This window comes from Schistocerca gregaria, chromosome 8, assembly GCF_023897955.1.
Source record: "Schistocerca gregaria isolate iqSchGreg1 chromosome 8, iqSchGreg1.2, whole genome shotgun sequence".
In the NCBI taxonomy this organism is placed as follows: domain Eukaryota; kingdom Metazoa; phylum Arthropoda; class Insecta; order Orthoptera; family Acrididae; genus Schistocerca; species Schistocerca gregaria.
Window position 1 is genome coordinate 1,389,257 of NC_064927.1, and position 17,071 is coordinate 1,406,327.

Genomic DNA, 17,071 nt, shown 5'->3' on the forward strand with positions numbered 1-17,071 from the left:
TATTTGAGACATTACTCCCATGGAGGGAAGTTCGCATGGTGACTGTTGTATTCAATCCCGATATAATTTCTGTGTTTCACCAACACTCTGATAGTCCACAGATTACAGAATGCCTCCAGATGTGCATCGGAAATTACTACTGGTCTTCCAGCCAACGGCCAAAGCGTAGACTGTTTGAGACATTACTCCCATGGTGGGAAGTGCGCATGGTGACTATTGTATTCAATCCCGATGCAATTTCTGTGTTTCATCAACAGTCTGATAGTCCACAGATTACAGAATGCCTCCAGATGTGCATCGGAAACTACTACTGGTCTTCCAGGGAACAATCAAAGCGTAGACTGTTTGAGACATTACTCACTTGGAGGAAAGTGCGCATGGTGACTGTTGTATTCAATCACGATGCAATTTCTGTGTTTCATCAACACTCTGATAGTCCACAGATTACAGAATGCCACCAGATGTGCATCGGAAACTACTACTGGTCTTCCAGGGAACGATCAAAGCGTAGACTGTTTCAGACATTACTCCTGTGGAGGAAAGTTGGCATGGTGACCGTTGTATTCAATCCCGATGCAATTTCTGTGTTTCATCAACAGTCTGATAGTCCACAGATTACAGAATGCCTCCAGATGTGCATCGGAAACTACTACTGGTCTTCCAGGGAACAATCAAAGCGTAGACTGTTTGAGACATTACTCACTTGGAGGAAAGTGCGCATGGTGACTGTTGTATTCAATCAAGATGCAATTTCTGTGTTTCATCAACACTCTGATAGTCCACAGATTACAGTATGCCACCAGATGTGCATCGGAAACTACTACTGGTCTTCCAGGGAACGATCAAAGCGTAGACTGTTTGAGACATTACTCCCGTGGAGGAAAGTTGGCATGGTGACCGTTGTATTCAATCCCGATGCAATATCTGTGTTTCATCAACACTCTGATAGTCCACATATTACAGAATGCCTCCAGATGTGCATCGGAAATTACTACTGGTCTTCCAGCCAACGATCAAAGCGTAGACTGTTTGAGACATTAATTTCCATGGAGGAAAGTGCGCATGGCGACTGTTGTATTCAATATCGATGCAATTTCTGTGTTTCATCAACACTCTGATATTCCACAGATTACAGAATGCCAACAGATGTGCGTCGGAAACTACTACTGGTCTTCCAGGGAACGATCAAAGCGTAGACTGTTTCAGACATTACTCCCATGGAGGAAAGTGCGCATGGTGACTGTTGTATTCAATCCCGATGCAATTTCTGTGTTTCATCAACACTCTGATAGTCAACAGATTACAGAATGCCTCCAGATGTGCATCGCAAACTACTACAGGTCTTCCAGGGAATGATCAAAGCGTACTCTGTTACAGATATTACTCCCATGGAGGAAAGTGCGCGTGGTGACTGTTGTAATCAATGCCGATGCAATTTCTGTGTTTCATCAACACTCTGATAGTCCGCAGATTGCAGAGTGCCTCCAGATATTCTTCGGTAACTACTTAGGTCTTCCAGGGAACGATCAAAGCGGAGACTGTTTGAGACATTACTCCCATGGAGGAAAGTTCGCATGGTGACTGTTGTATTGAATTCTGATGCTATATCTGTGTTACATCAACATTCTGATAGTCCACAGATAACAGAATGCCTCCAGATGTGCATCGGAACTACTACTGGTCTTCCAGGGAACAATCAAACCGTAGACTCTTTGAGACATTACTCCCATGGAGGAAAGTTCCCATGGTGACTGTTGTATTCAATCCCGATATAATTTCTGTGTTTCATCAACACTCTGATAGTCCACAGATTACAGAATGCCTCCAGATGTGCATCGGAAACTACTACTGGACTTCCAGCCAAAGATCAAAGCGTAGACTGTTTCAGACATTACTCCCATGGAGGGAAGTACGGATGGTGACTGTTGTATTCAATATCGATGCAATTTCTGTGTTTCATCAACACTCTGATAGTCCACAGATTACAGAATGCCAACAGATGTGCATCGGAAACTACTACAGGTCTACCAGGGAACGATCAAAGCGTAGACTCTTTGAGACATTACTCCCATCGAGGAAAGTGCGCATGGTGACTGTTGTATTCAATCCCGATGCAATATCTGTGTTTCATCAACACTCTGATAGTCCACATATTACAGAATGCCTCCAGATGTGCATCGGAAATTACTACTGGTCTTCCAGCCAACGATCAAAGCGTAGACTGTTTGAGACATTAATTTCCATGGAGGAAAGTGCGCATGGTGACTGTTGTATTCAATCCCGATGCAATTTCTGTGTTTCATCAACACTCTGATAGTCCACAGATTACAGAAAGCCACCAGATGTGCATCAGAAACTACTACTGGTCTTCCAGGGAACGATCAAAGCGTAGACTGTTTGAGACATACCTCCCGTGGAGGAAAGTGCTCATGGTAACTGTTGTATTCTATCACGATGCAATTTCTGTGTTTCATCAACACTCTGATAGTCCACAGATTACAGAATGCCACCAGATGTGCATCGGAAGCTACTACTGGTCTTCCACGGAATGATCACAGCGTAGAGTGTTTGAGAATTACTCCCGTGGAGGAAAGTGCGCATGGTGACTGTTGTATTCAATACCGATGCAATTTCTGTGTTTCATCAACACTCTGATAGTCCACAGATTACAGAATGCCTCCAGATATGCATCGGAAACTGTTACTGGTCTTCCAGGGAACGATCAAAGCGTAGACTGTTTGAGACATTACTCCCATGGAGGAAAGTGCGCATGGTGACTGTTGTATTCAATCCCGATGTAATTTCTGTGTTTCATCAACACTCAGTTAGTGCTTAGATTTCAGAATGCCTCCGCATGTGCATCGGAAACTACTTCTGGTCTTCCAGGGAACGATCGAAGCGTAGACTGTATGAGACACTACTCCCATGGAGGAAAGTGCGCATGGTGACTGTTGTATTCAATCCCGATGCAATTTCTTTGTTTTATCAACACTCTCATAGTCCACAGATTACAGAATGCCTCCAGATGTGCATCGGAAACTACTACTGGTCTTCCAGGGAACGATCAAAGCGTAAACTCTTTGAGACATTACTCCCATGGAGCAAGGTAATCATCGTGACTGTTGTATACAATCCCGATGCTAATTCTGTGTTTCATCAACACTTTGAAGGTCAACAGATTACAGAATGACTCCAGATGTGCATCGGAAACTACAACAGGACTTCCAGCAATCGATCAATTCGTAGACTGTTTGAGACATTACTCAAATGGAGGAAACTTACCATGGTGACTGTTGTATTGAATTCCGATGCAATTTCTGTGTTTCATCAACACTCTGATAGTCCACAGATTACAGAATGCCTCCAGATATGCATCGGGAACTGTTACTGGTCTTCCAGGGAACGATCAAAGCGTAGACTGTTTGAGACATTACTCCCATGGAGGAAAGTGCGCATGGTGACTGTTGTATTCAATCCCGATGCAATTTCTGTGTTTCATCCACACTCTGATAGTCCAGAGATTACAGAAAGCCACCAGATGTGCATCGGAAACTACTACTGGTCTTCCAGGGAACGATCAAAGCGTAGACTGTTTGAGACATACCTCCTGTGGAGGAGAATGCGGATGGTGACTGTTGTATTCAATCCCAATGCAATTTCTGTGTTTCATCAACACTCTGATAGTCAACAGATTACAGAATGCCTCCAGATGTGCATCGCAAACTACTACAGATCTTCCAGGGAATGATCAAAGCGTACTCTGTTACAGATATTACTCCCATGGAGGAAAGTGCGCGTGGTGACTGTTGTAATCAATGCCGATGCAATTTCTGTGTTTCATCAACACTCTGATAGTCCGCAGATTGCAGAGTGCCTCCAGATGTTCTTCGGAAACTACTTTGGTCTTCCAGGGAACGATCAAAGCGGAGACTGTTTGAGACATTACTCCCATGGAGGAAAATGCGCATGGTGACTGTTGTATTCAATCCCGAAGCAAATTCAGTGTTTCATCAACAGTCTAATAGTCCTCAGATTACCGAGTGCCTCCAGATGTGCATCGGAAACTACTACTGGTCTTCCAGGGAACGATCAAAGCGTAGATTGTTTGAGACATTACTCCCATGGAGAAAAGTGCGCATGGTGACTGTTGTATTCAATCCCGATGCAAATTCAGTGTTTCATCAACAGTCTAATAGTCCACAGATTACAGAATGCCTCCAGATATGCATCGGAAACTGCTACTGGTCTTCCAGGGAACGATCAAAGCGTAGACTGTTTGCGACATTACTCCCATGGAGGAAAGTTCGCTTGGTGACTGTTGTATTGAATTCCGATGCTATATCTGTGTTTCATCAACATTCTGATAGTCCACAGATAACAGAATGAATCCAGATGTGCATCGGAAACTACTACTTGTCTTCCAGGGAACAATCAAAGCGTAGACTCTTTGAGACATTACTCCCATGGAGGAAAGTTCGCATGGTGACTGTTGTATTCAATCCCGATATAATTTCTGTGTTTCACCAACACTCTGATAGTCCACAGATTACAGAATGCCTCCAGATGTGCATCGGAAATTACTACTGGTCTTCCAGCCAACGGCCAAAGCGTAGACTGTTTGAGACATTACTCCCATGGAGGAAAGTGCGCATGGTGACTGTTGTATTCAATCCCGATGCAATTTCTGTGTTTCATCAACAGTCTGATAGTCCACAGATTACAGAATGCCTCCAGATGTGCATCGGAAACTACTACTGGTCTTCCAGGGAACAATCACACCGTAGACTGTTTGAGACATTACACACATGGAGGAAAGTGCGCATGGTGACTGTTGTATTTAATCCCGAAGCAATTTCTGTGTTTCATCAACACTCTGATAGTCCGCAGATTACAGAATGCCACCAGATGTGCATCGGAAGCTACTACTGGTCTTCCACGGAACGATCACAGCGTAGAGTGTTTGAGAATTACTCCCGTGGAGGAAAGTGCGCATGGTGACTGTTGTATTCAATACCGATGCAATTTCTGTGTTTCATCAACACTCTGATAGTCCACAGATTACAGAATGCCTCCAGATATGCATCGGAAACTGTTACTGGTCTTCCAGGGAACGATCAAAGCGTAGACTGTTTGAGACATTACTCCCATGGAGGAAAGTGCGCATGGTGACTGTTGTATTCATTCCCGATGTAATTTCTGTGTTTCATCAACACTCAGTTAGTGCATAGATTTCAGAATGCCTCCACATGTGCATCGGAAACTACTTCTGGTCTTCCAGGGAACGATCGAAGCGTAGACTGTATGAGACACTACTCCCATGGAGGAAAGTGCGCATGGTGACTGTTGTATTCAATCCCGATGCAATTTCTTTGTTTTATCAACACTCTCATAGTCCACAGATTACAGAATACCTCCAGATGTGCATCGGAAACTACTACTGGTCTTCCAGGGAACGATCAAAGCGTAAACTCTTTGAGACATTACTCCCATGGAGCAAGGTAATCATCGTGACTGTTGTATACAATCCCGATGCTAATTCTGTATTTCATCAACACTTTGAAGGTCAACAGATTACAGAATGACTCCAGATGTGCATCGGAAACTACAACAGGACTTCCAGGGATCGATCAATTAGTAGACTGTTTGAGACATTACTCAAATGGAGGAAACTTAGCATGGTGACTGTTGTATTGAATTCCGATGCAATATCTGTGTTTCATCAACACTCTGATAGTCCACAGATTACAGAATGCCTCCAGTTGTGCATCGGAAACTACTACTGGCCTTCCAGGGAACGATCAGAGCGTAGACTCTTTGAGACATTACTCCCATGGAGGAAAGTGCGCATGGTGACTGTTGTATTCAATCCCGATATAATTTCTGTGTTTCATCAACACTCTGATAGTCCACAGATTACAAAATGCCTCCAGATGTGCATCGGAAATTACTACTGGTCTTCCAGCCAACGATCAAAGCGTAGACTGTTAGAGACATTACTCCCATGGAGGAAAGTGCGCATGGTGACTGTTGTATTCAATCCCGATGCAATTTCTGTGTTTCATCAACAGACTGATAGTCCACAGATTACAGAATGCCTCCAGATGTGCATCGGAAAATACTACTGGTCTTCCAGGGAACGATCAGAGCGTAGACTCTTTGAGACATTACCCCCATTGAGGAAAGTGCGCATGGTGACTGTTGTATTCAATCCCGATACAATTTCTGTGTTTCATCCACATTCTGATAGTCCACAGATTACAGAAAGCCACCAGATGTGCATCGGAAACTACTACTGGTCTTCCAGGGAACGATCAAAGCGTAGACTGTTTGAGACATACCTCCCGTGGAGGAGAATGCGGATGGTGACTGTTGTATTCAATCCCGATGCAATTTCTGTGTTTCATCAACACTCTGATAGTCAACAGATTACAGAATGCCTCCAGATGTGCATCGCAAACTACTACAGGTCTTCCAAGGAATGATCAAAGCGTACTCTGTTACAGATATTACTCCCATGGAGGAAAGTGCGCGTGGTGACTGTTGTAATCAATGCCGATGCAATTTCTGTGTTTCATCAACACTCTGATAGTCCGCAGATTGCAGAGTGCCTCCAGATGTTCTTCGGAAACTACTTTGGTCTTCCAGGGAACGATCAAAGCGGAGACTGTTTGAGACATTACTCCCATGGAGGAAAATGCGCATGGTGACTGTTGTATTCAATCCCGATGCAAATTCAGTGTTTCATCAACAGTCTAATAGTCCTCAGATTACCGAGTGCCTCCAGATGTGCATCGGAAACTACTACTGGTCTTCCAGGGAACGATCAAAGCGTAGACTGTTTGAGACATTACTCCCATGGAGGAAAGTGCGCATGGTGACTGTTGTATTCAATCCCGATTCAAATTCAGTGTTTCATCAACAGTCTAATAGTCCACAGATTACAGAATGCCTCCAGATATGCATCGGAAACTGCTACTGGTCTTCCAGGGAACGATCAAGGCGTAGACTGTTTGCGACATTACTCCCATGGAGGAAAGTTCGCATGGTGACTGTTGTATTGAATTCCGATGCTATATCTGTGTTTCATCAACATTCTGATAGTCCACAGATAACAGAATGAATCCAGATGTGCATCAGAAACTACTACTGGTCTTCCAGGGAACAATCAAAGCGTAGACTCTTTGAGACATTACTCCCATGGAGGAAAGTTCGCATGGTGACTGTTGTATTCAATCCCGATATAATTTCTGTGTTTCACCAACACTCTGATAGTCCACAGATTACAGAATGCCTCCAGATGTGCATCGGAAATTACTACTGGTCTTCCAGCCAACGTTCAAAGCGTAGACTGTTTGAGACATTACTCCCATGGAGGAAAGTGCACATGGTGACTGTTGTATTCAATCCCGATGCAATTTCTGTGTTTCATCAACAGTCTGATAGTCCACAGATTACAGAATGCCTCCAGATGTGCATCGGAAACTACTACTGGTCTTCCAGGGAACAATCAAACCGTAGACTGTTTGAGACATTACATACATGGAGGAAAGTGCGCATGGTGACTGTTGTATTTAATCCCAAAGCAATTTCAGTCTTTTATCAACACTCTGATAGACCACAGATTACAGAATGCCACCAAATGTGCATCGGAAACTACTACTGGTCTTCCAGGGAACGATCAAAGCGTAGACTGTTTGAGACATTACTCACTTGGAGGAAAGTGCGCATGGTGACTGTTGTATTCAATCACGATGCAATTTCTGTGTTTCATCAACACTCTGATAGTCCACAGATTACAGAATGCCACCAGATGTGCATCGGAAACTACTACTGGTCTCCCAGGGAACGATCAAAGCGTAGACTGTTTCAGACATTACTCCCGTGGAGGAAAGTTGGCATGGTGACCGTTGTATTCAATCCCGATGCAATTTCTGTGTTTCATCAACACTCTGATAATCCACAGATTACGGAATGCCACCAGATGTGCATCGGAAACTACTACTGGTCTTCTAGGGAACGATCAAAGCGTAGACTGTTTGAGACATTACTCCCATGGAGGAAAGTGCGCATGGTGACTGTTGTATTCAATCCCGATGCAATATCTGTGTTTCATCAACACTCTCATAGTCCACATATTACAGAATGCCTCCAGATGTGCATCGGAAATTACTACTGGTCTTCCAGCCAACGATCAAAACGTAGACTGTCCGAGACATCACTCCCATGGAGAAAAGTGCGCATGGTGACTGTTGTATTCTATCCCGATGCAATTTCTGTGTTTCATCAACACTCTGATAGTCCACAGATTACAGAAAGCAACCAGATGTGCATCAGAAACTACTACTGGTCTTCCAGGGAACGATCAAAGCGTAGACTGCTTGAGACATACCTCCCGTGGAGGAGAATGCGGATAGTGACTGTTGTATTCAATCCCGATGCAATTTCTGTGTTTCATCAACACTCTGATAGTCCACAGATTACAGAATGCCACCAGATGTGCATCGGAAACTACTACTGGTATTCCAGGGGACGATTAAAGCGTAGACTGTTTGAGACATTACTCCCGTGGAGGGAAGTGCGCATGGTGACTGTTGTATTCAATCCCGATGCAATTTCTGTGTTTGATCAACACTCTGATAGTGCACAGATTACAGAATGCCTCCAGATGTGCATCGGAAACTACTACTGGTCTTCCAGGGAACGATCAAAGCGTAAACTCTTTGAGACATTACTCACATGGAGGAAAGTGCGCATGGTGACTGTTGTATTCAATCCCGATGCAATATCTGTGTTTCATCAACACTCTGATAGTCCACAGATTACAGAATGCCACCTGATGAGCGTCGGAAACTACTACTGGTCTTCCAGGGAACGATCAAAGCGTAGACTTTTTGAGACATTACTCCCATGGAGGAAAGTGCGCATGGTGACTGTTGTATTCAATCCCGATGTAATTTCTGTGTTTCATCAACATTCAGTTAGTGCACAGATTTCAGAATGCCTCCAGATGTGCATCGGAAACTACTTCTGATCTTCCAGGGAACGATCAAAGCGTAAACTCTTTGAGACATTACTCCCATGGAGGAAGGTAAGCATCGTGACTGTTGTATACAATCCCGATGCAAATTCTGTGTTTCATCAACACTTTGAAGGTCAACAGATTACAGAATGACTCCAGATGTGGATCGGAAACTACAACTGGTCTTTCAGGGATCGATCAATTCGTAGACTGTTTGAGACATTACTCCCATGGAGTAAAGTTCGCATGGTGACTGTTGAATTGAATTCCGATGAAATATCTGTGTTTCATCAACACTCTGATAGTCCACAGATTACAGAATGCCTCCAGATGTGCATCGGAAATTACTGCTGGTCTTCCAGCCAACGATCAAAGCGTAGACTGTTTGAGACATTACTCCCATGGAGGAAAGTGCGCATGGTGACTGTCGTATTCAATCCCGATGCAATATCTGTGTTTCATCAACACTCTGATAGTCCACAGATTACAGAATGCCTCCAGATGTGCATCGGAAATTACAACTGGTCTTCCAACCAACGATCAAAGCGTAGACTGTTTGAGACATTACTCCCATGGAGGAAAGTGCGCATGGTGACTGTTGTATTCAATCCCAATGCAATATCTGTGTTTCATCAACAGTCTGATAGTCCACAGATTACAGATGCCTCCAGATGTGCATCGGAAACTACTACTGGTCTTCCAGGGAACGATCAAAGCGTAGACTGTTTGAGACATTACTCACATGGAGGAAAGTGCGCATGGTGACTGTTGTATTCAATCCCGATGGAATTTCTGTGTTTCATCAACACTCTGATAGTCCACAGATTACAGAATGCCACCAGATGTGCATCGGAAACTACTACTGGTCTTCCAGGGAACGATCAAAGCGTAGAATGTTTCAGACATTACTCCCGTGGAGGAAAGTGCGCATGGTGACTGTTGTATTCAATCCCGATGCAATTTCTGTGTTTCATCAACACTCTGATAGTCCACAGATTACAGAATGCCACCAGATGTGCATCGGAAACTACTACTGGTCTTCCAGGGAACGATCAAAGCGTAGACTGTTTCAGACATTATTCCCATGGAGGAAAGTGCGGATGGTGACTGTTTTATTCAAACCCGATGCAATTTCTGTGTTTCATCAACACTCTGATAGTCCACAGATTACAGAAAGCCACCAGATGTGCATCAGAAACTACTACTGGTCTTCCAGGGAACGATCAAAGCGTAGACTGATTGAGACATACCTCCTGTGGAGGAGAATGCGGATGGAGACTGTTGTATTCAATCTCGATGCAATTTCCGTGTTTCATCAACACTCTGATAGTCCACAGACTACAGAATGCCACCAGATGTGCATCGGAAACTACTACTGAAATACCAGGGGACGATTAAAGCGTAGACTGTTTGAGACATTACTCCCGTGGAGGAAAGTGCGCATGGTGACTGCTGTATTCAATCCCGATGCAATTTCTGTGTTTCATCAACACTCTGATAGTCCACAGATTACAGAATGCCTCCAGATGTGCATCGGAAACTACTACTGGTCTTCCAGGGAACGATCAAAGCGTAAACTCTTTGAGACATTACTCCCATGGAGGAATGTGCGCATGGTGACTGTTGTATTCAATCCCGATGCATTTTCTCTGTTTCATCAACACTCTGATAGTCCACAGATTACAGAATGCCAACAGATGTGCATCGGAAACTACTACAGGTCTTCCAGGGAACGATCAAAGCGTAGACTGTTTGAGACATACCTCCCGTGGAGGAAAGTGCGCATGGTGACTGTTGTATTCTATCACGATGCAATTTCTGTGTTTCATCAACACTCTCATGGTCCACAGATTACAGAATGCCACCAGATGTGCATCGGAAGCTACTACTGGTCTTCCACGGAACGATCAAATCGTAGAGTGTTTGAGAATTACTCCCGTGGAGGAAAGTGCGCATGGTGACTGTTGTATTCAATACCGATGCAATTTCTGTTTCATCAACACTCTGATAGTATACAGATTACAGAATGCCTCCAGATATGCATCGGAAACTGCTACTGGTCTTCCAGGGAACGATCAAAGCGTAGACTCAATGAGACATTACTCCCATGGAGGAAAGTTCGCATGGTGACTGTTGTATTTCATCCCGATATAATTTCTGTGTTTCATCAACACTCTTATAGTCCACAGATTACAGAATGCCTCCAGATGTGCATCGGAAATTACTACTGGTCTTCCAGCCAACGATCAAAGCGTAGACTGTTTGAGACATTACTCCCATGGAGGAAAGTGCGCATGGTGACTGTTGTATTCAATCCCGATGTAATTTCTGTGTTTCATCAACACTCAGTTAGTGCACAGATTTCAGAATGCCTCCAGATTTGCATCGGAAACTACTTCTGGTCTTCCAGGGAACGATCAAAGCGTAAACTCTTTGAGACATTACTCCCATGGAGGAAGGTAAGCATCGTGACTGTTGTATACAATCCCGATGCAAATTCTGTGTTTCATCAACACTTTGAAGGTCAACAGATTACAGAATGACTCCAGATGTGGATCGGAAACTACAACTGGTCTTAAAGGGATCGATCAATTCGTAGACTGTTTGAGACATTACTCCCATGGAGTAAAGTTCGTATGGTGACTGTTGTGTTGAATTCCGATGAAATATCTGTGTTTCATCAACACTCTGATAGTCCACAGATTACAGAATGCCTCCAGATGTGCATCGGAAATTACTGCTGGTCTTCCAGACAACGATCAAAGCGTAGACTGTTTGAGACATTACTCCCATGGAGGAAAGTGCGCATGGTGACTGTTGTATTCAATCCCGATTTAATATCTGTGTTTCATCAACACTCTGATAGTCCACAGATTACAGAATGCCTCCAGATGTGCATCGGAAATTACTACTGGTCTTCCAACCAACGATCAAAGCGTAGACTGTTTGAGACATTACTCCAATGGAGGAAAGTGCGCATGGCGACTGTTGTATTCAATCCCAATGCAATATCTGTGTTTCATCAACAGTCTGATAGTAAACAGATTTCAGAATGCCTCCAGATGTGCATCGGAAACTACTACTGGTCTTCCAGGGAACGATCAAAGCGTAGACTGTTTGAGACATTACTCACATGGAGGAAAGTGCGAATGGTGACTGTTGTATTCAATCCCGATGGAATTTCTGTGTTTCATCAACACTCTGATAGTCCACAGATTACAGAATGCCACCAGATGTGCATCGGAAACTACTACTGGTCTTCCAGGGAACGATCAAAGCGTAGAATGTTTCAGACATTACTCCCGTGGAGGAAAGTGCGCATGGTGACTGTTGTATTCAATCCCGATGCAATTTCTGTGTTTCATCAACACTCTGATAGTCCACAGATTACAGAATGCCACCAGATGTGCATCGGAAACTACTACTGGTCTTCCAGGGAACGATCAAAGCGTAGACTGTTTCAGACATTACTCCCATGGAGGAAAGTGCGGATGGTGACTGTTTTATTCAAACCCGATGCAATCTCTGTGTTTCATCAACACTCTGATAGTCCACAGATTACAGAAAGCCACCAGATGTGCATCAGAAACTACTACTGGTCTTCCAGGGAATGATCAAAGCGTAGAATGATTGAGACATACCTCCCGTGGAGGAGAATGCGGATGGAGACTGTTGTATTCAATCCCGATGCAACTTCTGTGTTTCATCAACACTCTGATAGTCCACAGACTACAGAATGCCACCAGATGTGCATCGGAAACTACTACTGAAATTCCAGGGGACGATTAAAGCGTAGACTGTTTGAGACATTTCTCCCGTGGAGGAAAGTGCGCATGGTGACTGCTGTATTCAATCCCGATACAATTTCTGTGTTTCATCAACACTCTGATAGTCCACAGATTACAGAATGCCTCCAGATGTGCATCGGAAACTACTACTGGTCTTCCAGGGAACGATCAAAGCGTAAACTCTTTGAGACATTACTCCCATGGAGGAATGTGCGCATGGTGACTGTTGTATTCAATCCCGATGCATTTTCTGTGTTTCATCAACACTCTGATAGTCCACAGATTACAGAATGCCAACAGATGTGCATCGGAAACTACTACAGGTCTTCCTGGGAACGATCAAAGCGTAGACTGTTTGTGACATACCTCCCGTGGAGGAAAGTGCGCATGGTGACTGTTGTATTCTATCACGATGCAATTTCTGTGTTTCATCAACACTCTCATAGTCCACAGATTACAGAATGCCACCAGATGTGCATCGGAAGCTACTACTGGTCTTCCACGGAACGATCAAATCGTAGAGTGTTTGAGAATTACTCCCGTGGAGGAAAGTGCGCATGGTGACTGTTGTATTCAACACCGATGCAATTTCTGTGTTTCATCAACACTCTGATAGTCCACAGATTACAGAATGCCTCCAGATATGCATCGGAAACTGCAACTGGTCTTCCAGGGAACGATCAAAGCGTAGACTGTGGGAGACATTACTCCCATGGAGGAAAGTGCGCATGGTGACTGTTGTATTCAATCCCGATGTAATTTCTGTGTTTCATCAACACTCAGTTAGTGCACAGATTTCAGAATGCCTCCAGATGTGCATCGGAAACTACTTCTGGTCTTCCAGGGAACGATCAAAGCGTAAACTCTTTGAGACATTACTCCCATGGAGGAAGGTGCGCATGGTGACTGTTGTATTCAATCCCGATGCAATATCTGTGTTTCATCAACACTGTGATAGTCCACAGATTACAGAATGCCTCCAGATGTGCATCGCAAACTACTACAGGTCTTCCAGGGAATTATCAAAGCGTACTCTGTTACAGATATTACTCCCATGGAGGAAAGTGCGCTTGGTGACTGTTGTAATCAATGCCGATGCAATTTCTGTGTTTCATCAACACTCTGATAGTCCGCAGATTGCAGAGTGCCTCCAGATGTTCTTCGGAAACTACTTTGGTCTTCCAGGGAACGATCAAAGCGGAGACTGTTTGAGACATTACTCCCATGGAGGAAAATGCGCATGGTGACTGTTGTATTCAATCCCGATGCAAATTCAGTGTTTCATCAACAGTCTAATAGTCCTCAAATTACCGAGTGCCTCCAGATGTGCATCGAAAACTACTACTGGTCTTCCAGGGAACGATCAAAGCGTAGACTGTTTGAGGCATTACTCCCATGGAGGAAAGTGCGCATGGTGACTGTTGTATTCAATCCCGATGCAAATTCAGTGTTTCATCAACAGTCTAAAAGTCCACAGATTACAGAATGCCTCCAGATATGCATCGGAAACTGCTACTGGTCTTCCAGGGAACGATCAAAGTGTAGACTCTTTGCGACATTACTCCCATGGAGGAAAGTTCGCATGGTGACTGTTGTATTCAATCCCGATGCAATTTCTGTGTTTCATCAACAGTCTGATAGTCCACAGATTACAGAATGCCTCCAGATGTGCATCGGAAACTACTACTGGTCTTCCAGGGAACAATCAAACCGTAGACTGTTTGAGACATTACACACATGGAGGAAAGTGCGCATGGTGACTGTTGTATTTAATCCCGAAGCAATTTCTGTGTTTCATCAACACTCTGATAGTCCACAGATTACAGAATGCCACCAAATGTGCATCGGAAACTACTACTGGTCTTCCAGGAAACGATCAAAGCGTAGACTGTTTCAGACATTACTCACTTGGAGGAAAGTGCGCATGGTGACTGTTGTATTCAATATCGATGCAATTTCTGTGTTTCATCAACACTCTGATAATCCACAGATGACGGAATGCCACCAGATGTGCATCGGAAACTACTACTGGTCTTCCAGGGAACGATCAAAACGTAGACTGTTTGAGACATTACTCCCATGGAGGAAAGTGCGCATGGTGACTGTTGTATTCAATCCCGATGTAATTTCTGTGTTTCATCAACACTCAGTTAGTGCACAGATTTCAGAATGCCTCCAGATGTGCATCGTAAACTACTTCTGGTCTTCGAGGGAACGATCAAAGCGTAGACCGTATGAGACACTACTCCCATGGAGGAAGGTAAGCATAGTGACTGTTATATACAATCCCGTTGCAAATTCTGTGTTTCATCAACACTTTGAAGATCAACATTTTACAGAATGCCTCCAGATGTGCATCGGAAACTACAACTGGTCTTCCAGGGATCGATCAATGCGTAGACTGTTTGCGACATTACTCCCATGGAGGAAAGTTCGCTTGGTGACTGTTGTATTCAATCCCGATATAATTTCTGTGTTTCATCAACACTCTGATAGTCCACAGATTACAGAATGCCACCAGATGTGCATCGGCAACTACTACTGGTCTCCCAGGGAACGATCAAAGCGTAGACTGTGTCAGACACTACTCCCATGGAGGGAAGTGCGCATTATGACTGTTGTATCCTATCCCGATGCAAAATCTGTGTTTGATCAACACTCTGATAGTATACAGATTACAGAATGCCACCAGATGTGCATCGGAAACTACTACTGGTCTTACAGGGAACGATCAAAGCGTAGACTGTTTCAGAAATTACTCCCGTGAAGGAAAGTGCGCATGGTGACTGTTGTATTCAATACCGATGCATTTTCTGTGTTTCATCAACACTCTGATAGTCCACAGATTACAGAATGACACCAGATGTGCATCGGAAACTACTACTGGTCTTCCAGGGAACGATCAAAGCGTAGACTGTTTCAGAAATTACTCCCGTGAAGGAAAGTGCGCATGGTGACTGTTGTATTCAATACCGATGCATTTTCTGTGTTTCATCAACACTCTGATAATCCACAGATTACAGAATGCCACCAGATGTCCATCGGAAACTACTACTGGTCTTCTAGGGAACGATCAAAGCGTAGAGTGTTTGAGAATTACTCCCGTGGAGGAAAGTGCGGATGGTGACTGTTGTATTCAATATCGATGCAATTTCTGTGTTTCATCAACACTCTCATAGTCCACAGATTACAGAATGCCACCAGATGTGCATCGGAAACTACTACTGGTCTTCCAGGGAAAGATCAAAGCGTAGACTGTTTGATACATACCTCCCGTGGAGGAAAGTGCGCATGGTGACTGTTGTATTCAATCACGATGCAATTTCTGTGTTTCATCAACACTCTGATAGTCCACAGATTACAGATTGCCTCCTGATGTTCATCGGAAACTACTACTGGTCTTCCAGGTAACGATCAAAGCGTAAACTCTTTGAGACATTACTCCCATGGAGGAAGGTAAGCATCGTGACTGTTGTATACAATCCCGATGCAAATACTGTGTTTCATCAACACTTTGAAGGTCAACAGATTAGAGTGCCTCCAGATGTGCATCGGAAACTACAACTGGTCTCCCAGGGATCGATCAATGCGTAGACTGTTTGCGACATTACTCCCATGGAGGAAAGTTCGCATGGTGACTGTTGTATTGAATTCCGTTGCAATATCTGTGTTTCATCAATATTCTGATAGTCCACAGATTACAGAATGCCTCCAGATGTGCATCGGAAACTACTACTGGTCTTCCAGGGAACGATCAAAGCGTAGACTCTTTGAGACATTACTCCCATGGAGGAAAGTTCGCATGGTGACTGTTGTATTCAATCCCGAAGCAATTTCTGTGTTTCATCAACACTCTGATAGTCCACAGATTACAGAATGCCACCAGATGTGCATCGGAAACTACTACTGGTCTTCCAGGGAACAATCAAACGTAGACTCTTTGAGACATTACTCACATGGAAAAAAGTGCGCATGGTGACTGCTGTATTCAATCCCGATGCAATTTCTGTTTTTCATCAACACTCTGATAGTCCACAGATTACAGAATGCCACCAGATGTGCATCGGAAACTGCTACTGGTCTTCCAGGGAACGATCAAAGCGTAGACTGTTTCAGACATTACTCCCGTCGAGGAAAGTGCGCATGGTGACCGTTGTATTCAATCCCGATGCAATTTCTGTGTTTCATCAACACTCTGATAATCCACAGATTACGGAATGCCACCAGATGTGCATCGGAAACTACTACTGGTCTTCTAGGGAAC